General features: G+C 49.9%; 1 protein-coding gene and 2 long non-coding RNA genes across 5 annotated transcripts in view; 2 read left to right on the top strand and 1 right to left on the bottom strand.

Moving 5' to 3' along the window:
- Positions 1-18,854, bottom strand: part of LOC132532729 (uncharacterized) — a 25,138-nt gene extending 6,284 nt beyond the window's left edge. Inside the window, exons 1-5 of one of the 2 annotated variants that reach the window (XR_009544627.1) lie at positions 18,489-18,854; positions 17,214-17,391; positions 16,815-16,911; positions 13,226-13,330; positions 12,486-12,599 (exon numbers count right to left, since the gene is read on the bottom strand). This is a non-coding gene — a long non-coding RNA (uncharacterized LOC132532729). Of the gene's footprint in view, positions 1-12,461; positions 13,331-16,814; positions 16,912-17,213; positions 17,392-18,488 lie in introns of those variants that run through there. The other variant, XR_009544626.1, reaches the window with a different exon arrangement.
- GRK5 (G protein-coupled receptor kinase 5) overlaps positions 1-22,346 on the top strand; it is a 198,915-nt gene that overhangs the window by 18,244 nt on the left and 158,325 nt on the right. The window lies entirely within an intron of this gene.
- LOC132532730 (uncharacterized) lies at positions 14,267-22,346 on the top strand. The gene is made up of 3 exons (XR_009544628.1): positions 14,267-14,288; positions 20,609-20,873; positions 22,050-22,346. It is a non-coding gene; the product is annotated as an uncharacterized LOC132532730 (long non-coding RNA).

Here is a 22,346-nt window from a genome sequence, read left to right as displayed (position 1 = left end):
TGCATGTGGTTTACCTGGGCCGGTGAGTCCGGAGGGCAGGTAGCAATGGCGAAGGACAAGCCCGGCCACTGGCCCTGCCTCCCCTCTCTGCCTCTCCTGAGATAAGCCTGGCACCCGGGCAGAGGCCGGAGCCAAGGAGCATCAGCAGGAGGGTGAGAGCACGGCTGTTTCTTCCCAGAGACACTTGTAGCTGCGTTGCCTCAAGCCCCACTGGCTGAAGTGGCAGAACAGCCCCTTAGTGAGGTGCTTCTGCCTTGACCATGGCTTTGCAGAAGGAGCTCGCCTACCCTTAGAGGCCTCCGGGGGCCTGAGCCAGTCTACGTGGCTGCAGGCTATAGCCCAGAGTGGAGGCAGACCCCCAGCCTTGGAAGGGTCTCCATCCTGGTCTTTTCTTCCAGATCCCCTGGCTGCTCACATGCTGATTCCCAGGCATACTCACCGACTCGATCCCCGAGGGCCTCTGATAGCTGAATGCCAAGACATGGGACACTTAGAGGCCCCAAAAACTTGTTCCTTAAGATCCAGAGATAGGAACCCCAAACCTGGTTGTGGGCAGAGTACCGCCCCCTCTGTCTGCCCTGGAGTGGTGGGGTGCTGGGATTGTGTGTGTGTGTGTGTGTGTGTCTGTCTGTTCCCAGCTTGTGGGGAGACTCAGGTGACCCTCGGCCAGCCGGTGGTGGCATGTCCCCCGGCGCCTGTCTGTCTCTGTGTCCAGGTTTCCCCTTTCTAGAAGGACACTGGTCGCCTGGATATGGGCCCAGCTCAGCGACCTCACATGAACTGGTTGACTTCTGTGATGACTCTGTTTCCCAGTAAAGTCATATTCTGAGGTACTGGGAGCGAGGGTTGCACCATATCTCACTTTGGGGTTGGAGGGGACAAGGACACAGTTCAACCCATTTTGCAAGCCCCACCCATCCATGGTGTCACGGGCACAAAGAACACGGGTAGCACTCGGGAACCTGCATTTTTGGAACTCCTTGGAAGAAGCCAGGTGTGTGGGTACCATTGCTGACTCTTGAGACACAGCACTGGCTTGGATCCCCCAAACAGGTCAAGGCAGCTTCCCTGCAGATGGTGTCTGCCCTGGGCTCAAATCTTCCCAGTTGGCAGGAGTGGGGCTCACACCCTCTTTCAAACAGCTTATCCTGTTTGGAACTTTGGGCTGCTATAAAAAAAAATGACTGGGGGGGCCAGGTGGTGGCGCACCTGGTTTAGTGCACACATTACAGTGCACAAGGACCCAGGTTCAAGCCCCTGGTCTCCACCTGCAGGGAGAAAGCTTCACAAGTAGTGAAGCAGGGCTGCAGGGGTCTCTCTGGCTCTCTCCCCTTCCTCTCTCAATTTCTCTGTCTCTATCCAATTATAAATAAAATAACATAAAAAAACTTTTTTTAAAAAGAAGAAAAAGACTGGGGTCACGTCTGGCTGAGCACACGTTACAATGCATGCACAAGGACCTGGGTTCAAGACCCCAGTCCCCACCTGCCAGGGGAAAGCTTTGCAAGTGGTGAAGCAGTGCTGCAGATGTTTCTCTGTCTCCCCCCCTTCCCCTCTTGATTTCTGGCTGTCTGTATCCAGTAAATATAAAGACAAAAAAAAAAAAAAAAAAAAGATTTAGGCTTCTAGCTTCACTCACTCAGTTTCACACCCCCGTGAGTGCTGGGACTAGAACCCTTTCTTCCTCTGGGCAGAAAGTTCTCTGTGTCACAGAGAACATTAGAAGGAATGCTGTGTAGCAAAAGTAGGCCCTTGAGACTCTGCTCCACTACTGGTGGAATGCAAACTGGGGCAGCCCCTTTGGAAGACTGTATGGAGAATCCTTCAACAAATAAAAATGGAATTACTGGGAGTCGGGTGGTGGCGCAGCAGGTTAAGCGCAGGTGGCGCCAAGTGCAAGGACTGGTGGAAGGATCCCGGTTCCAACCCCCGGCTCCCCACTTGCAGGGGAGTCGCTTCACAGTCGGTGAAGCAGGTCTGCAGGTGTCTTGTCTTTCTCTCCCCTTCTCTGTCTTCCCCCTCCTCTCTCCATTTCTTTCTGTCCTATCCAACGATGACAACATCAACAACAACAACAATAATAACTACAACAATAAAACAAGGGCAGCAAAAGGGAATAAATAAATAAATACATATTTTTAAAAAATGGAATTGCCTTATGACCCAGCAATAGCACTCTTATGCCCTTATCCCAAGGACACTGGAACACTAACTCAGAGGGATGCATGCACGCCTGTGTTCACAGCTGCATTATTCACAATAGCCAGCGAGTGGAAGCAACCTGAATGCCCATCCACAGGCGACTAGCTAAAGAAGTCAGGGGATGTAGCTCTTGTGAAATACATACTCTGCAATCAAAAAAGATGACATTGTGTCCTTTGGAACAAAATGGATAGAACTGGAGGTGATTATGCTTAGTGAAATAAGTAGAGATGAAAGACAACGACCAGATGGTTTCACCCATATGCGGACTCTAGAGAACTGAAACACATGGACTGGCAGAAAAAAGAAACAAGAAAAGACAAAATAAAACAAAGCAAACTAAACAAACAAAACTAACCAACCAGAAACAAACTGTTTCTAAGACTTTGTGAGAACCATAATGGTTATCTTTGGGAGGGTGAGGGCATAAAGCTTTGCAGTGAGGGTTGCCGTGTGGAACCCTGTAATCTTAACCGTTTAAGCCACTATTAATCACAAATATGAAAAACTGGCTTGGGGGGAAAAAAAGATCCTCAAATCAACACAGGCAGAACCATTTTTCATTCATTATCTGAGGACCTGCTGTGTCTCTCTGGGGTGAACCCAGTCCTGCAGGTCAAGCCTCATCTTGCCTAGGCAAGAGTGAAGTCCACTTTTTTGGGTCTTTTGGGTCTGCTTCTGCTCTCTGTAGGCATCTGGGACGGTGCATGGTCCTTGGCTGAGTCGGCCCTTCTCATGATGGAAGCCAACCTTGATGCCCACTGGGCACCTGGCTCCCTGGCCTGTGTCGTCCTCACTTGGCATCTGTGTAACAGATGACTGGACCCCAGGCCACTCTGTGAGTCGCTGGGAAGGTGGTGTTGCGAATATCTGGCCAAGCTCTAGGGCACAGCCATCTATCAAATTGCTGGAGGTGGGGGTCATAGCACCCACAGCATCCTCTTCTTGTTTTGTTTTTCTGTTGTTGTTTTAATAGAACAGAGGGAAATTGAGAGGGGAGGAGGTGATAGAGAGGAAGAGAGAGAGACACTTTCAAACCTGCCTCACTGCTTGTGGTGGGGAGTGGGGACTCCAGCCCAGGTCCTCTTGCATATGGTAATGTGAGTTTAACTCCCAGGATGCACTACCACCCAGCCCCTTTCTCTCCTTTTTAAATTTGTGGTTAATAGCGGGTTACAAGATTGTAAGATTACAGTGCGCACTTCTGCACCACACCCACCACCAGAGTTCTGTGTCCCCACCCTTCCACCTCCCTGAGATAATCACCAGAGTTCTCACAATGTCTTAGAAACAGTAGTTTCTGCCTTCTCCTCCCCTCCCCTCCCTTCCCCTCCCTTTTTCTCCTCCCCTCCTCTCTCCCCTCTCCTCCCCTCCCCTCCCCTCCCCTCCCCTCCCCCTCCTCTCCTCTCCTCCTCTCCCCCTCCCCTCCGCTTCCCCTACTCTCCCCTCCCCTCCCCTCCCCTCTCCTCTCCTCCTTTCCCCCTCCCCTCCGCTTCCCCTACTCTCCCCTCCCCTCCCTCCCCTCCCCCTCCTCCCCTCTCCTCCTTTCCCCCTCCCCTCCCCTCCCCTCTCCTCTCCTCCTTTCCCCCTCCCCTCCGCTTCCCCTACTCTCCCCTCCCCTCCCCTCCCCCTCCTCTCCTCTCCTCCTTTCCCCCTCCCCTCCGCTTCCCCTACTCTCCCCTCCCCTCCCCTCTCCTCTCCTCTCCCCCTCCCCTCCGCTTCCCCTACTCTCCCCTCCCCCTCCTCTCCTCTCCTCCTCTCCCCCTCCCCTCCGCTTCCCCTACTCTCCCCTCCCCTCCCCTCTCTTTCTTTTTACTCCTCCTCTTCTATTTTTTTTTTTTGCAAAATCATGTGTGTCATTTTTAAAGATACCACACATGAGTGAGACCATCTGGTTTTTCATCTCTCTGTCTGTTTTTTTTTTTTTCCTACTACCAGAGCACCGTTCAGCTTTGGCTTACGATGGTGCAGGAGACTGAACCTGGGACTTTAGGGCCTCAGGTTAAGAGTCTCTTTGCAAAACCACGATGCTATCAATCCCTACCCTCTCTCTGTTTTTTTAACCAAACACTGCTGGTTTATGGTGGTGCAGGAGATTGAACCTGGGACACTAGAGCCTCAGGCACGAGTCTCTTTGCATAACCATTATGCTATCAACCTCCACCCTCTTTCATCTCTTTATTTATTTTGCTAAGCATCAGTCACTTCCAGTTCCATCCATTTTGTCTCAAAGGACACAGTATTGTCTCTTAGTTGCAGAGTAATCTTCCATTGATATAACTCCCATAACCACTTTAGCCAGTCGTCTGTTGATAGGCACTTAGGCTGCTTCTACTCATTGGCAATTGTGAATAATGCAGCTGTGAACATAGGGGACAGCACCCACTTCTTCTGGTTTCAAGATAGTAGACACCTTCTGTTGCCAGTATGAGCCCCAGGCCAAGATGTCTCCATTTCCATAAGATGCTCTAAGCAGCCCCTCTTGTGAACCCCGGTAGGAAGGAGATGGGGAGTTTGCCGCTGGCGCGCTGTGTGAGCGGTCACACTGGCTTGACCTCTCTTGAGTTGTGTGCGCCTTGTCCCAGAAGGTCTCTGGGACTCTTTACTCTTCAGATCACGAGAGTCTCCCGGTGCATTTCCCATTGGTAATAACTCAACTGTGGGCACTTCGTAATAAGATCTGATGTTAATTTGAAGAGCAGGCATTACAGATTAAAATGAAGGCTACCCCAAGGGGGAAAATTATGTGAGCTGGGAGGGGCTACGTAGGTGATAGAAACAGACAGGAAGAGAAAAGCACCTCCCCCCCAACCACCACACACCACCATGGCTAATTAACCCCATGCTTGCAATCTAAGGCAAATGCATGGTTCTAGTATTTTCTTTAGTGGATTCTAGGAAGGAAAATTAAATCAAAAGTCAGAAATAAACAGCTTGATTGTTCTGCAGTGCATTATCTTAATAAACAGTCTTCCTGGGAAGTTTAAAAATGCACGGCGGTCCAGCCAAAGAAAACAATCAGTGAACGTTGTTGAGAAATGTAAAAATTGTCCATCAGGCAGGAGTAGTAGAAATGGAGAACCATGTGGATTTGGAGCCATCCCACAGGAAGTGAGCGATGGAGGAGTGCTACCTACTTTCCAGAGTTTTTGCTTGGGGACACTGATGTCACCCACAGGGAAAGGCTTAGACATGCGAAGGGACAGCTCAGAGTTTGCAGAGCCTTCTGGTAAACTCTGTCTCACTTCTTCATTCACTGGATGTGCTTGGTTTTGAGGTTTGCTGAATCATCTGACGTGCCAGATTTCCCAGGTTTGGGTGACACTGGACAGACTGGTGGGTCCCTCTGCTTAAGTCATCTGTGGCTGGTATGCACTGGCCAAAGGTGGATGGGATAATGGGAGTTCTGCCCTGACTTTGTGGCTAATCTGTTTGCACTCCCAAGTTCATTCTCATCTCACTGGGATAATGCCCCGATGATTACAGAGACTGAATAAAGAGTGTAGATAAAACAGAAACTCTTGATACAGGGCTGAGTCTTTGTCAAAACGTAGTATGTAATAAAGGAGGCATTTCAGATCAGTAGAAAAAGAGAAGTTGACTCAGGAAAAGGTGCTGAGGTACTCAGCTAACTGTTCTTTGAGAAGACACAGTGAGGGGCCAGTGGTGGTGCACCTGGTTGAGCACACATGTTACAATGTGCAAGGACCTAGGTTGGAGCCCCTCCGTCCCCACCTGCAGGGGGAAAGCTTTGCAAGTGGTGAAACAGTGTTGCAGGTGTCTCCCTGTCTCTTTCTCTCTGTCACCCCCTTCACTCTCAATTTCTGGCTGTCTGCATAAATTAGAAAACAAAACAAAACAAAACAACAACAACAACAAACAGTGTTAGACCTGGAAGGTGGTGCAGTCGATAAAGTGTCAACCTCTCAAACGTGAGGTCCTGAGTTTGATCCCACGTGCGTGAGTGATGCCCTGGCTCCCCTCCCGCCCCCCCACCCCCATTAACAGGTAAATAACATCTTTAAAAACAAAAAGAGCATGTTTTTGTTAGATTCTGGCCTCACCAACTAAGATAAATTGTAAACATATTGAAGGTTTTGGTGTTTCAAACAAAAAGCTGGAAACGTATCTGAATGTTACTTATAAATTTGGGGCACAGTCACAAGAAAGAGAATCGGCATATTTGACAATGCAGAATACAGAGTGTCCTCCAGAACAGACGTCATGTGACATAACCGAAGTCCCCAGTGAGAAGTTGGGAAAATGACCTCCTTGCCTCAGATGCTCTTAGAAGGGCCGGAAGGAGGAAGCATCCAGCAGAGAAATGAGCTTGAAGGGGCAGCTCACAGAGGAAGAAGAGTGAGTGAGGAAGATGTATTCAGCAGGAGTCTTGGTGGCGAGTGTTAGAAACTCAATCTGAACTTAGCACAGACACATGAGAAGCTTTCTGCGGGACTCCTGGGATCTTTGTACAGTTGAAGAGGAGGGTAGAAAGAGGTCTCAGGACCTCTGTCACTTGGCACTTGACATGCCGCCAGCCCCACCCAGCCACCAGCCTTGAGGTTTCTTACTGCTTTCTCCTTCTCTCAGGGCAGAGGCAGGACATGTCCAGTCTGGTGGCTGTGTATTGTTCACAAAATCTTTTAGTCCTGGCCCTCCCAAGGCAACCAGCATCCTCTCCTTCCCTTCCCTTCCCTTCCCTTCCCTTCCCTTCCCTTCCCTTCCCTTCCCTTCCCTTCCCTTCCCTTCCCTTCCCTTCCCTTCCCTTCCCTTCCCTTCCCTTCCCTTTTCTTCTCCTTTCCTTTTCTTCTCCTTTCTTTTTTTAAAATTTCTTTATTGGGGGATTAATGTTTTATAGTCAACAGTGAACACAATAGCTTGTACATGCGTAACATTTCTCAGGTTTCCACATAACGATACAACCCCCACTAGGTCCTCTGTCGTCCTTTTCCAGGACCTGGACTCCCCTCCCCACCCCAGGGTCTTTTACTTTGGTGCAGTGCGCCAAACCAGCAGTTTTTTTCATAACCACATTAGGTGGTCTTTATTTTTTTTCTTCCTTTCTCCTTTTTTTTAAAAATAAATTTATTTATTTATTTAATTTTTTTTTTCCAGAGCACTGCTCAGCTCTGGCATTTATGGTGGTTCAGAGGATTGAACCTGGGACCTTGGAGCCTCAGGCATGAGTCTGTTTGCATAACCATTATGCTATCACCTCCGCCTTTCTTCCTTCCTTCCTTCCTTCCTTCCTTTCTTATTTTAATTTTATTTATGTATTTTCCCTTTTGTTGCCCTTGTTGTTTTATTATTGTTGTAGTTGTTGTTATTGATATCATCGTTGTTAGGATAGAGAGAAATCGAGAGAGGAGGGGAAGAGAGAAGGGGAGAGAAAGATAGACACCTGCAGACCTGCTTCACTGCCTGCGAAGTGACATCTTTGCAGGTGGGGAGCTGGGGGCTCAAACTGGGATCCTTATGCCGGTCCTTGTGCTTTGCGCCACATGTGCTTAACCTGCTGCGCTACCACCCGGCTCCTTGCCCTTGTTGTTTTATTGTAGTTATTATTGATGTCGTCGTTGTTGGATAGGACAGAGAAATGGAGAGAGGAGGGGAAGACAGAGAGGGGGAGAGAAAGATAGACACCTGCAGACCTGCTTCTCCTCTTGTAAAGTGACTCCTAGAACCAGGATCCTTATACTGGTCCTTGTGCTTTGCACCAACCGCACTTAACCTGCTGCGCTACTGCCCAACTTCCTGTTTTTTTTTTTTTAAAGATAGGACAGAGATAAATTGAGAGGGAGGGATAGAAAGGGAGAGAGACACCTACAGCCCTGCTTCACCACAAATGGTTTTCCCTCTGAAGGTGGGGACTGGGGGCTTGAGCCTAGGACCTTGTGCTCTGTAATGTGTGTGCTTAACCTGGTGTATCACAGCCTGGTCCCTGTGTTAACAGTTTCTGTCAGTGGAGAGAGACTACCTCCATTCTGATTTAAGTATCCTAAAGAGCGGCTCTGATGGGCTTGTTTTGTGTCACCTGAACATTGTGGAATGATAGAGGGCAGGGGACAGTTGTTAGAGTCTTAGGGTGCAGGCTCTAGGGGTGCAGGCCTGAGAACTCTGGCTACAGCCAGAGAGGATGGGCTGGTGAACGGGGGTGTAGTTTCCAAGGAAGAAAAGGGAGTTGGGGGGGATTTGTGGTGGTAGTACAGGATATGGGGTCTGTTACACACAGAACAAGGTGCCACCTCACCAGTGAGGTGGCATCTGGCTCAGAGGGACAGAACTCAGGACAGGACAGTCAGGAGGCGGAGTCAGTGTCTGAGCCCGGGCTCTCTAACACAGCTCTTATAGCTGGCAGGCTTCTGTCCTTTTTCTGGACCATTTGGCAGGATATACATCAAAAAGCTTAGCCGTGTGTAACCCTTGGCCTCCGAATGTCATTTCTAAGCTTTCACCTTAAGGAACATGAAGCCGCTGGCCAGAGCTACTGGGGGTGGGGGGTGGGGTGGGACTGGAATGGGAAACAGTCTCAGTGACCTTTGGTGAGAACTGAGAAAATAAACGTTGGCAGAGTCACCTAAAGGACTTGTGTAGCCATTAAACATTCGGGAGATCAAAACAATAATTAGGGAGATTGATTTTTCTTCTCCTTCTTTTTCACCAGAGCTCTGCTCAGCTCTGGCTCCTGGTGATGTTGGGGATTGAATTTAGGACCTCAGAGCCTCAGGCATGAAAAGTTTTTGCATCACCGTTGTGCTATTCTCCCCCCCCCCCCCCCCGCCCCAGTGCTTATTTAACTATATTTAGTTTAATAGGATAGAGAGAAATTGAGACAGGTGGGAGTGAGAGACACCTGCAGCCCTGTTCCACTGCTTGTGAACTGGGGGGCTTGAACCCGGGTCCTCGTGCATAGTAATGTGCACTCAACTTGGTGCGCCGCTGCCCCGCCCGCCACCCCCCTCCCCTACGGTGCTTATTTAAAAAAATGGTTTTTTTGTTGTTGTTTTGGTCATTGCTGGGATTCCCTGTTTTGGACAAAGAGAAGGAGAAGGACATAGGGAGATGGGAGACAGAGAGAGGAGAGATTCCACAGCACAGCACCAAAGCTTCCTGCAGTGCCATGTGGTACTCCCAGGTGGTGTATGGGGCTTCGAGTCTGGGTGCCCACAGACTCTTTTTTTGCTTCCAGGGTTATCACTGGGGATCCGAACCACCACTACAAATCCACTGCTCCTGTGGCCATTTTCCCCATAAAACTGGATAGGACAGAGAGAAATCGAGAGAGGAGGGGTAGACAGAGAGGGAGAAAGAAGACACTTGCAGACCTGCTTCACTGCTTGTGAAGCAACCCCCCCCCCCCCCCGAAGGTGGGGAACCAGGGGCTCGAGCGAACAGGGATTCTTGTGCCAGGGCCTCGTGCTTAGTACTATGTGCACTTGACCCGGTGCGCCACCGCCCGCCCCCCACAAGTGCTTCTTAAAGTTTCTACTTGGACTCAGTTGTTGACTGAGTTGCCTGATGGAGCTTGTGACTCAGTGAGAGCACCCAGGGGACTGTGCCCAGCTGTGACGCATCTTTCTCCGCCTAACTGTGCACATGAATTTGGCTTGCAGGAAAAGCCTGGGTCCCTTTATTGCCAGGTGGGGGCACACGAAGCAGGCAGTCTTGGAGAAGGGTGGGTGGGGTGGGGGTGATCTTGGACCTCCCCAGTACCCTGGACAGACTTGGGGTTCTCTCGGCAGTGCTGTAAAGGGAGGGGCGTGCTGATGGGGACTAAGTTCCTGTTGGCTGTATCCAGCCGCTAAAGTAAGAAGCATCCAGCAGCAGCACTACCCTGCTGGACAGACTCAGCTCAGGTCACCCGGGGGTGGAGGCACCTTCAAGTCTGTCCCTCTCTAGGCAAGATACTCCAGGAGAGGGGCCCCCTTCTCTTCCTCTCTCCAGCAGGTGCGTGACTTGCACCCTCTAATGCATCGTCAGGCAGGACATAAGCACAGGGACACTCTTTATGGGGGGCTAGTTATTCAGTAAAGATGGCTTGGAGAGATGGCCTTCCAACTGGGTTTTGCCTCCGTTAGCAGAGCTTCTGCTGGTGTGCGAGCAGGGCCTCTATAGTGGCAATGATGACAGTGTGACAGGTTTATTCTCGGGTGGGGGGTAGATAGCATAGTGGTTATGCAAAGAGACTCTGATGCCTGAGGCTCCGAAGTCACAGGCTCAGTAGCCCCCCACCACTATAAATCAGAGCTAATCACAGTGGTCTGGTAAAAAAAAAAAAAAAGCGGCCTGGGAGGTGGCATAGTAGATGAAGCATTGGACTTTCAAGCATGAGGTCCTGAGTTCAGTCCCTGGCAGCAATGTACCAGAGTGATGTCTGGTTCTTTCTCTCCTATCTTTCTCATGAATAAATAAATAAATTCTTTTTTTAAAAAAAATTTATTCTTAGTGTGGCACCAGGTATTAAGCCCTGAGCCTCTTGCTCCACTTTTTTCATGCTTTTTATGACTTTCATTTTATTTTTCTCTATTTCATGAGAGAGAGAGAGAGAGAGAGAGAGAGAGAACACCACTCTAGTATGTGTGGTGCTGGGAATCGAGCCAGAAACCCCTGGCAGGAAAGTCCTGCACTCTTCCAGCTGAGCCATTTCCCTGGTTACAACATCTTCATTATTTAGGAAGAGGGAGAGACTGTGAGAGAGGAGGGACATCATAGCAACACCCCACCATTAGCGCTCCCCCTGATGCCACCAGGGCTGCAGTCTTGGAGTGGGGGGGGTGGCATGGTGGCTAGAGTGTTGTACTTGGAAATAGGGGGTCTTGAGTGTGATCCCCAGCATTGCATGTGCCAGAATGATGCCCTGCTTCTCTCTGTCTCTCTTTCTTGTGTGAATAAATCAAATAAAAGAAAGGAATGAACAGGGAGTCGGGTGGTAGTGCAGTGGGTTAAGCGCAGGTGGTGCTAAGTGCAAGGACCGGCGTGTAAGGATCCCAGTTTGAGCCCCCAGCTCCCCACCTACAAGGGAGTCGCTTCACAGGTGGTGAAGCAGGTCTGCAGGTGTCTGTCTTTCTCTCCCCCTCTCTGTCTTTCTCTCCTGTCTCCATTTCTCTCTGTCCTATCCAACAGCAACAACAACAATAATAATTACAATAATAAAACAATAAGGGCAACAAAAAGGAATACATAAATAAATATTTAGAAAAAAAAAGAATGAACAAATGAATGCAGGACCTTACACATAGCATGTCATGTATTTTACCTAGTGAACTATCTCCCAACCTCTAGAGAGATTATTATTTTGAAATGTATTTATTTGTTATTTATTGGATAGAGACTGAAATTGAGAGGATGTTGCAGAGACACCTGCAGCACTGCTTCACTACTTGTGAAACTTCTCCCTTGCCGGTGGGGAGCAGGGGCTTGAACCTAGGTCTTTGCGCATGGTAATTTGTGCTCAACCAGGTACACCTTCGCCCAACCCCCTAGATACATCTTTATTAAGGGAGCATGAATGAGGGAGAGAACCAGGGCACCTGGTATAGGAGATGCTGCTCCCATGCTGAGTCACCTTCTGGTGGGCATGACTCTCATTGGCTTCCTTGGTGAGCATGTGACCTGGCCCTGGACAACCAGGGCATGACTTCTCTCTGCCCTCAGGGCAGGCTCAGGGAGGCTGGTGTGGCTGCTGGTGGGAAGGTCTTGTTCACTGGGGCCGCGTGCACCATCCCTCATCCTGGGGCTGCTTGTCCCATTCCAGCTGTTCCGGCAGCCAGATATGCTCCCTCTTCCTTGTTGGGGTCAATGAGTGACAAGGTCACAGCGTCCTGACTCAGGATCTGGCCTTGTCCTTGGGGAACACATGCTTTCAGAGACAGCTCCCCACCCACCCACCCCTAGGCTGGCCCAGAGAATGGGGGCGTGGAGCAGGCCTGGGGAGCACCCGGAGTCTGGGAAGGCTGGTGAACATTCCTTCTGGGCTCTTCAACACAAATAATACAGGCCTCAACCTGGCGGACCTGGAGGGGATTCCCACTGTAGCAAAAAACAAACAAACCCACAAAACAGAAAACAAGTAAACAAACAGGCTGGTTACCATGGAGCTGTGAACCCAAGGTGTTGGGAACAATGGCTGTGGGTGGGCGAGTCCGGAAGTGGATGTGTCTTGGTCCCAAGTCTGTTTCCTTGTGGGAGGCGGCCATGTCATCACATACTCACCACCCAGCCACCCGCCCCATGAGCCCATTCCATCACCGCAGAAATACCTGTAAGCCTCACGCAGTGGGGGCCACTTGTTAGGACCCTCTATACTGCCTCCTGGGGGTGTGGACTCTACTTCTGTTCCTCTCCCACCTGGGAGAAATGAGGGTCTAGCTAGTCTCTTCATTGGCCCCTGGTCATAGCTAGGAATGGAAATTACAGGATTTGGTGGTCCGGGAGGTGGCACAGTGGATAAAGTACTGGATTTTCAAGCATGAGGTCCTGAGTTCGACCCCTGGCAGCACATGTACCATAGTAACATCTGGTTCTTTCTCTCTCTCTCTCCTACCTTTCTCATAAATAAATAAATAAATAAAATCTTTAAAAAATAAAAAAATAAAATAAAATACAGGATTTGAAACCCAGGCTCCTGAGTTTATGTCCTTGTGATGGATGTCAGTACTTCTGTGGCATATTTTATTTGATTTCTGTCCCAGACCTATGCGGTAGGCACAGTTATTTCACCCTGTTTTGTGACTGAGGACACTGATGCACAGAAGATTTAGGAGCCCTACCCAAGATCCACTGTCACAAGGCAGAAAAAAACTTTGAGGTTATTATTATTATTATTATTATTCAGCTAGATTTGAAATAGTAGTGTGACATGTTTATTTTGGGAATTCAGGATAAGTAATAACTTATTTCTTTCTCTTTCTCCCTCCTTCCTTCCAACTTTTCCCTAGAGCACTGCTCAGTTCTGCCTTCTGGTAGTGCTGGGGATCGAACCTGGGGTCTTTGGTGCTTCGGTCATGAGAGTTTTCTGTATTACCATTTTTGTATCTCTCCAGCATAACTGGTTGTTTTCTCTTTCTTTTTTCTTTTTCTTTGTTGTTGGTGTTTCCAGTGTCTTACTGCTTCTGACCAGATTCTTCAGCTAGAAAGGGGGTGGGGGGAGAGACACCTAATCCCTCAGTTTCCCCCAGTGCTGTTGTTACCCCCATGTGGTATGTGGGGGATTTAAACTTGGGTTGTGCTCATGGCAAAGCAGGTACCCTTTCAGCTCTCATCATTTCTTTTTTCTTCTTTGTTTTTTCTTTCTTTTAAAAAATATTTTATTATTTATTAATGAGAGGCATAGGAAGAGAGAAAGAACCAGGTATCTTTCTCGCACATGTGCTGCTGGAGATTGAACTCGGGACCTCATGCTTCAAAGTCCAACACTTTTATCCACTGCGCCACCTCCCGGACCCATCATTTATAAACTCCCATCATTTATAAACCAAGGATTTAATAGATTATGATCTTCTAGTGTCAAAAAAAAAAAAGACTTATCTATTCATCAGTGAGAAAGAAGGAGAGAGACAAGTAGAGCATGACTCTGGCAAGATGCTGGGGCATGAACTAGGGACCTCCAGCTTGCACGTGCTGTGCTCTGGGCCATTTCCCTGTGGAACCCATGAGTGCTCCCTCATTACATAAATAAGTAAGATAAAAAGAAGCCAGGAGTCATTGTGCAGCTGGGGAGGTGACTCAGCACTTGTGACAGAGGACTGGGATCTATGGGGAACACACACACACACACACACACACACACACACACACACACACACACACACACACACACACACACTCTCATTTTTTTTTTCCAGAGCACTGCTCAACTGTGGCTTATGGGGGTATGGGGGACTGAACCTGGGATCTTGGAGCCTCAGGCACAAGAGACTTTCGCAGAACCATTGTGCTATCTTCCCTGTCCAGCACTTGCTTTGCAAACCCAAACCAAATCCCTCCTCAAATAAGAAAGCAAGGACATAATCAGAGGAGGGTGCACTTTGGCTCAGAGGTCGGACTTGCCTGGTGCAGAGGAGCCGTGTTCTGGAATTGGCTAACAGGTACACAACAGGAGAAAGTCAACATATAAGGGGAGACCCTGACGGCAGCTTCTCCTTCCTCATGGAGGGAACCCTGCTGTACTCATGGGGTGGGGGCACCCTGATAGGAGTTCACCAGCAACTTCTCTTTCATTTAGGCCTGGTGAGAAGCCACGTGGGGCCTCCACCCCCCACCCCCCCACCCCCACTCCTGGGTGGCATACAGAAAGCGTGAATCATTTGAGTAGGGAGGGACAGGGACAGCTGCTTGAGTAATTTCTGACACTTTTTCCCCCCTTTTCTGGAAATGTGTTATATTTAGAGTAGACCGAGGAGTAAAAGTGGACTGGGGGTGGGCCCTTGTCTTTTTGCTAAATCTATAAACAGACGGTGCTCAGTCAGTGTTACCACCTCCCCGTCGGGTCCTCACTGGGGTGTCATTCCTGGGCTATTCCACCAGTCCGGAGGATCTCCCCCTCCCACAGAGGGGGAGGGCCAGAGAGGGGAGAGATATCACAGCACTGTTTTAGTACTCCTGAAGTTGCTCCCCTTTGCAAAGTGCTCCCATGTGGTGCCTGGGGGGACTTGAACCCTGGTTGTTGCAGATGATGTAAAGTGGGTGCTCTACTATGTGAACCCCTTTCTTCCTGCCCTTCAGCCAGTCACTTTAGGAGTGGTTGGTGCCACCAGAGCCACCCAGATTCTGCCCCCTGCCTGGCTTACTCCTCCCTGCCAGCAGGGGTTCAAAGGTCGGTGGAATTCCCAGCACAGTTCCAGCTGGTTTCGGAGTCCTTGGTGGGGACCCCAGAAAACCACAGTAGGGGGACCGGGCGCACATGTTGCAATGATCAAGGACCCGGGTTTAGGCTCCCAGTCCCCACCTGCGGGGGGAAAGCTTTGCAAGTGGTGAATCAGGGCTGCAGGTGTCTCTCTGTCTCTCGCCTTCTCTTTCTCCCCCTTCCTCTTCATATCTGGCTGTCTCTATCCAATAAATAAATAAATATTTCAAAAAAGGGAGATCTTAAAAAAGAAAAAGAAAACCACAGTAGGTTGACTCCATCTGGGAAACCATGGGCTCCCTTCAGGCCCAGTTGCAATCAGCTCTCCCTATCTGCCAGAAAGACTCCCGGTCTCTCTCTCTCTCTCTCTCTCTCTCTCTCTCTCTCTCTCTCAGGATAGGAGATCAAAGCAGGGAAACACAGGCAGCAGATTCTAGAATGCTCAGGGCCTGACTTGGAACTGGCTTAATCCACAGCCAGGTGGCTAACTATGGGCCTAGCTATTGGAAGAGGGTATGAGTTTGGATTCTGTGAGGACCAGTCTGTCCACCTTCTGGAACCTCCAGGTTTCTTCTGGTCTTGAGGAGGGTGGCTCTGACTATTTATTTGTTTGCTTGTCGGTCTTACCAGAGCTCTGCTCAGCAGTGGTTCATGGGGGCGCTGGGATTGAACCGGAGACCTTTGCTAAGTCAGGCAATGAAAGTCCTTTTGAAGAACCATTGTACTATTTCCTGAGCTCTGTCTTTACTGAGAGCTAGGAGTAATTGATGCCTCCAATCTTTTATTTATTTATTTATTTATTTATTTATTTATTTATTTAACCAGAGCGCTGCTCAGCTCTGAATTATGGTGCAGTGGGGGATTGAACTTGGGACTTTGGAGCCTCTGGCATGAGAGTCTGTTTGCATAACCATTATGCTATCTGCCCCACAACATGCCTCCAATCTTTTTTTAAAAAAAATATTTATTCCCTTATATTGCCCTTGTTGTTTTATTATTGTAGTTATTATTGTTATTGATGTCATTGTTGTTGGATAGGACAGAGAGAAATGGAGAGAGGAGGGGAAGACAGAAGGGGAGAGAGAGATAGACACCTGCAGACCTGCTTCACCACCTATAAAGTGACTTCCTTGCAGGTGGGAAGCCGGGGGCTCGAGCCGGGGGATCCTTGTGCTTTGCGCCATGTACACTTAACCTGCTGCGCTACTGCCCGACTCCCTATCTATCTATTTATGTATCTATCTTATCTATTTATTTAATTAATTAATTAATTAATTTTTTTTTTTTTTTTTATGAGAGCACTGCTCAGCTATGGCTTATAGTGGTGCAGGGGATTGAACCTGAGACTTTGGAGCCCCAGGCATGAGAGTCTTTGCATAACCATTATGCTATCTCTCCTGCCTCCAATCTTTTAAAGAGCTCCTTTAAAAGACTTGGTTTACTAACTGAAAAAAAGAGAGAAGGAACACTAGAGCATCCCTCAGTCATATGTGAAGCTGGGGATTGAAACCTCAGGTTTGCAGTGTAGTGCTCTAACCACTGCACCACCTCCTAGGCCCTGACAGCTGACTTTATATTGGCTACTTGATGAGTGCAGTTCCTTGTACCGAGTCACCAAATACATTGTCACCAGAATATCCCTTGAGGAGTTCTGTTTCATCGTGTCTCTTTCCATGCTACAAACAAACAAACAAACAAACAAACACCCTCTGTTGCCATTCTATATATATTCTAGATAGTTTCATCCCAAGCTGACAAGATAGCTCACCTGTGTAGTGCGTCTGCTTTGGCACAGACACAACTTGGGAGTTTGCTGGGCTGCCACCACGCTGGAGGAAGCTTCAGTGCCTTCTGTTTTGCTTTTCCTATGTGAAAAAAAAAAAAGTCAACTTGGAGCAGTGAAGTTCTGTTGACAACAAAAAACAAAACAAAACGAATACCCAAACACCCAAAGCCGGCTTTAGCCCTCAGTCCCCGTGTGAACCCTCCAGATGCCCCCCCCACACACACACATACGCACACACACACACGCTATCCTAAAGTAGATGTCTCTGTCTTGGTCTCTTGGTTATTTTGAGGTCTGGGTGCGCTTGAAAAAAATTTTTTTCCAGGTATGTTAATGGCAACCACATCCCCAGGCCCCTCAAAATAGTCTCCCAAATTTTACCAAATAAGAGGTTTTTAGTTGTTGATAGCAGAGGAGGCCGGGATGTGACCCCAGCTTGCAGGTGGGGGAGCCAAGGCTTACGGAGGGCCCAGCGGTGCGGGCTCCTGGGCCACTCACGGCGAGGGAGGCGGCAAGCCTCTCAGATTCACTCACGGTCTCTGCTGGCTCTCAGGCTTGGCTGTGGGTGGAGAAGGGAGGTACAGGCCTTTGAGCTGGTAGACCTGCTTATATATCCGTTTCTGGTTTTCCCCCCTCTTTTCTCTATGCGATTATTTCAAGGCTTTCTGCTCAGGGAGTATAATAAGACTCTAGCTTCTGCATAGACCCTGCTCTGCCCTCTTGTTTCCCACAGAGTGCTCTGGTTGGGGACATCAGAGGTGCAGTGGAGATCCTGGGAACAGGATCTCACTGAGTTGCACTGAAGTTGCACACACATGGGGGGGGGGGCGTAAGGATATTGCAGGAACACATGGAAAGCGGGAACTTGGCTGGCGCCGGCTGGCGGTGCACCTGGTTAGTGCGCGTTATAGTGCTCAGGGACCCAGCCCCTGGTCCCCACCAGAATGGGGAAAGCTTTGCAAGTGGTGAAGCAAGCCTGCGGGTCTCTCTCTCTCTCTTTAAGAATATTTTTGTTTATTAATAAGAAAGATAGGAGGAGAGAGAAAGAACCAGACATCACTTTGGTACACTTTGGTACATGTGCTGCTGGGGACTGAACCTAGGACCTCATGCTTGAGAGTCTAGTGCCTTAGCACCACCTCCCACCACTCTTTCTCTCTTTCTGTCTCTCTGTCTCTCCCTGCCCTTTCAATTTCTGGCTGGCCCAGGTGTGATGTGTGTAAGGTTTAAGAGGAGAAGTTTTTCACACTGAGGCCTTTTGGGATCCTTCCAGGATCCTCGGGAGTCTATTCCTGAGCTTTCTCTTCTTCTTTCTAATTTCAACTTCAGCAAAGGCCCAGCCAGTCCTTTCCACTCCCCCAACAGTCTTGACAGGCTGAGCAAACTCCCCTACCCTGGTCTCCCACCAGAATTGCCTCAATTTTTTTTTTTTTTTTTTTTTTTTTACAGGACAGAGAGAAATTGAGAGAGGGGAAGATAGGGAGAAAGATACAGACACCTGCAGACCTGCTTCACCACTTGTGAAGTGATCCCCTGCAAATGGGGAGTTGGGAACTCGAACGGGGATCCTTGCATGGGTCTTTGTTTAACTCGGCACACTACCAGCGCCCCCCCCCCCCCCCCAATTGCCTTTCTTGTGGTGTGGCCCCTACCCACCTGAGCTGGCGGCTCCTGGTCTTTTTCCACAGTGTATTTGCCTTGCAAAACGTGCAGCTTATATAATAAAATACAAGTCCATCCTTTAAAAAAAAGCAAAGCACAAAGTTTTGCAAGCACAAGGTTTACTGAAAACGTCATTCCAAATGGCAGGCATGGAGCTGGCTCCTGTGACGAGGAGAGCTGGCAGGAGTGCCATAGGGAGACTCAGCATTGGGAATAAATTGGAACAAAGGTGATGGCAGGCCTGATCTGGAGACGCCTGCAGCCTGGCTGGGGAGGGCCGCCTTCAAAGACAAGAAAAGTACCACGGAGTTAAGTGCAGAGTGCAGGCAGTGGCGTCTGTCAGACTTCAGGGAAGGCTGGAGGAGGTGTGTGTGTGTGTGTGTGTGTGTGTGTGTGTGTGTGTGTGTGTGTGTGTGTGTGTGTGTGTGTGTGTGTCACGCTCCCCCTTCGCAGGAACATTCCAGGGCAAAGGAAATGGAAGCGAGCATGCTGAGAACGACCCGAGTTTGAGCTTGTAGATGATGCTGTTTACATGTTCTTACAGGAAAAGGCTATTATAGGCAAGCACTTAATGGGCTGTCTGTCTGTTTAGGGCAGAGAGGCCGGGGCCGGGGAGGGACTTGCTTCTTGAATTTCCTGTCTTTCCATTTACAATCGGCTTGGGGATTAAAAGTCTTTGGGGGTAGGCAGCCGGGATGGAGGGAGGGAGGGTAGGAAGAAGGGTGGTGAGCTGGGAAGGTGGGAGTTAGTGCATATTTCTGTTCTATGTTTGAAGATTTGGGGGGGGCACAGTGGACTTTCTGTTGTGTATGGTGGGGGTGAGGTGCCCTCAGGAGGTTAGAGACTGCTCCATCTTCCTTGGGGGGACCCTGTTTTGGCTTCCTGGGTGGAGTGGGGACCAAAAGGAGGGGGCGCCTTGCCCTTACCATCTCAGTTCAATTCACCTCTGAGCCCCCCCCCCCCCCCCCCCACACACACACACGCACGCACGCACAGCAGAGATGAGATTCGATTCCATCTGGAACAGTGGGTGTGGCCCTACCAGGAGGGGCCACTGGGCCCCCGGCTTCTCCTTTGTTCTGAGACCAGACACTCCACCCCTTGCCTGCTGCTGGAAAGAAAGGTCGCAACCTTTGGCTTCTTGGGCAAACGGCTGAGGAACACGCCTTCTGTTAGAGCAGGCAGTGCCCAGAATAGAGAGGATCTTACTCTGATTTAAAACTGGTTTCTTCGACTCTTCAGAAGCCTGGCTTGGATGGCCCCTAATTGAATTTGCTTTCTGGAAACCCATGTCAGGATCCAGAGTGTCCCCTTCCATTCTTAAATGGAGCCCTGTGGACAATAGATTACACAGCCAGCCTGCCATGACTGAGCAGAGCAAGCTCAGGAGAAAACTTTGTCCTTCTCTCTCTCTCTTTTTTTGGAGGGGAGGGGAGTGTTGAAACCAAGGCACTTGGAGAATGACATTTCCTACTTAAATGTACATCCACTTTCCTCTTTGTGATGTCAGTGGCATCTGCCATCTTCAGAGCCTGCCTTCTGCCTGGAGAGAAAGGGAGGAAGCTTAATTGTTGAGAAAGCTCCTGGGAGGAGATAAAGGGGGTGTTCCCCCTGCTGAGGGGTGGGGGGACACCCAGAGGGCCTTTGAAAGAGGAGGCAGAGGGCTCCCTGAAGCTGCACAGCCGGGACATCCTGGGGTGCAGCTGTCCAGGCCAAAGGGCCCTGAAGTGGGGGCTGGGGAGGGGGTGGTTGGCAGGTACTGGGGTCTGTCACTGGGGGGGCACCTGGTTCATCCTTGACCATGGCTGATTGCAAGAGGGGGATAATTGGAAATGATCTGTGCTGTAATCACTTTAATTAATTAGTTAATTTACTTGGGTAGAGACAGAGAGACATCTAGAGGGGAGGGTGGAAATAGAGAGTGTGAGAGAGATAGACACTTGCAGTACTGCCTCAACATTGGTGAAGCTTTCCTCCTGCAGGTGGGGTCGGGGGGCTTGAGCCTGGGTTCCTGTGCATGTGACATGTGCGCTCAACCAAGTGCGCCACTGCCTGGCCCCGCTGTAGTCACTTCTGCTCGGAGGTAAACTGATGCAGTGTATCTGTCCCTCCAGCAGCTGAGCCAAAGTGGATTGCAACAATGGGCAAGGCAGCGCCACAGTTAGGAGCGGCCCTGTCATCAGGAGCTGGGGAGAGACGCAGAGGAAGGAGGTGACTGATGGTCGTGGCCTCTGGTCTGCCAGGCTGTGGAGACTGGTGCCCTGAGCGTGGCCTGACGGAGTTAGCTCTGGTTTTGCTTATGGTGGCAGCTGGGAGACTGAAGCCACTGCAGTCTGCTGGTCTTCTCCTTTAATTACCTTCACTCCCTGCGGCCTGGAGGTGAGACAGCAGGTGAAACGTAGGGCTCTCAAGCCCTGGGTCCTGAGTTTGATCCTTGGCAGCGCCTGTGTGTCCAGATAAAGATGTTTCTCTCCCCCTTTTTCTTTTATTAATTTTTTTTAAAAACAATTATCTTTGTTTATTGGATAGACAGCCAGAAATCGAGAGGAAGGGGGATATAGAGAGGGAGAGAGGGGGGCCAGGTGGTGGCACACCTGGTTAAGCGCTCACATTGCAGCGCACAAGGACCCAGGTTCAAGCCCCTGGTCCCCACCTGTAGGGGGAAAGCTTCAGGAGTGGTGAAGCTGGGCTGTAGGTGTCTCTCTCTCTCTCTCTCCCCCTCTTCCCTCTCAGTTTCTCTCTGTGGCAAGGGGCAACTTTATAGATGGTTGTGGGAAATGGTGGAGGGACTGGTGCATAGGATGCCTGCATTCATTCATTCACTCATTCATTTACACACGCACCTGCCGTCGGGCACTGAGTTAGGCACTCGGCTGGGCAAACACGGTCTTTGCCTTGACCTGGGAGAGACGTGCCCCTGTGAGGGGACAACCTGTACACTGCACAGGTGACTAACAGACTGTCAGTGAAAACCAAGAAGTGACCAAAGATGGGGTTCTGCTCCGGGAGCAGGGACACTGGCAGTGTAGACTCCATGGTGAGGGAAGAAGTCCAGACCCTGGGAGGAGCGGGCTAGGGCTTTCCGAGCTGACACAAGCGTGTCACACCAGCCCTGGGACAGTGGTCTTGTGGGGCAGGTGGGCACCGGCTGGTCACTGAGTCCTGACTGTCGTCCAGTGAGGCCACATGCCCATGTCTGGGCTGTGGCTTCTAGCGGGGGGGGGTGGTGGTGCCCCTTTTCCCCATGAAAGGCAAGCTTGCCAAGAGAATGTAGAGGTGAGGGCTCAGAGGAGCACCCAGTGGAGTGCACGTGCTACCATGCGCAAGGACCCGTGTTCGAGCCCCCGTCTCCCACCTGCAGGGAAGCAGGCCGGGCAGAGAACTGCACCAGCTGCCTCCAGTTATCAGGTTTCTGGAAACAGAAAGAGGAACGGTGGTGCTCTGGGCCTGGGGTGAGAGGGACAAGGGGGAGTTTAAAGCTTTAGATGCAAGATGAGAAAGTTCTAGACTCCGCAGTGCGGCACTGTGCCTGCCACTGACTGTATTGTATTGCAGGGGCCCTGGTGGTGGTGCACCTGGTTGAGCGAATGCTACGATGTGCAAGGACCTGAGTTCAAGCCCTTGCTCTCCACCTGTGAAGCTTCACAAGTGGTGAAATAGCACTGCAGGTGTCTCTCTTGCTCTTTCCATCTCCTCCTGCCCTCTTGATTTTTGTCTCTATCCAATAAATCAGACATTAATTAAAAACTGTATTGTGTAAAGTCTCTTCAGAGGTGGATCTCCTGGCATTATTAGTGATTTATTTACCATATACCATCACTGCGACTTTGTGCCTGCAGTGACTCCTGGGAT

The sequence above is a fragment of the Erinaceus europaeus genome, chromosome 14 (assembly GCF_950295315.1).
Source record: "Erinaceus europaeus chromosome 14, mEriEur2.1, whole genome shotgun sequence".
NCBI lineage: Eukaryota > Metazoa > Chordata > Mammalia > Eulipotyphla > Erinaceidae > Erinaceus > Erinaceus europaeus.
The sequence above is the reverse complement of the archived record's forward strand: the minus strand, read 5'-3'. Positions and strand labels throughout refer to the sequence as shown.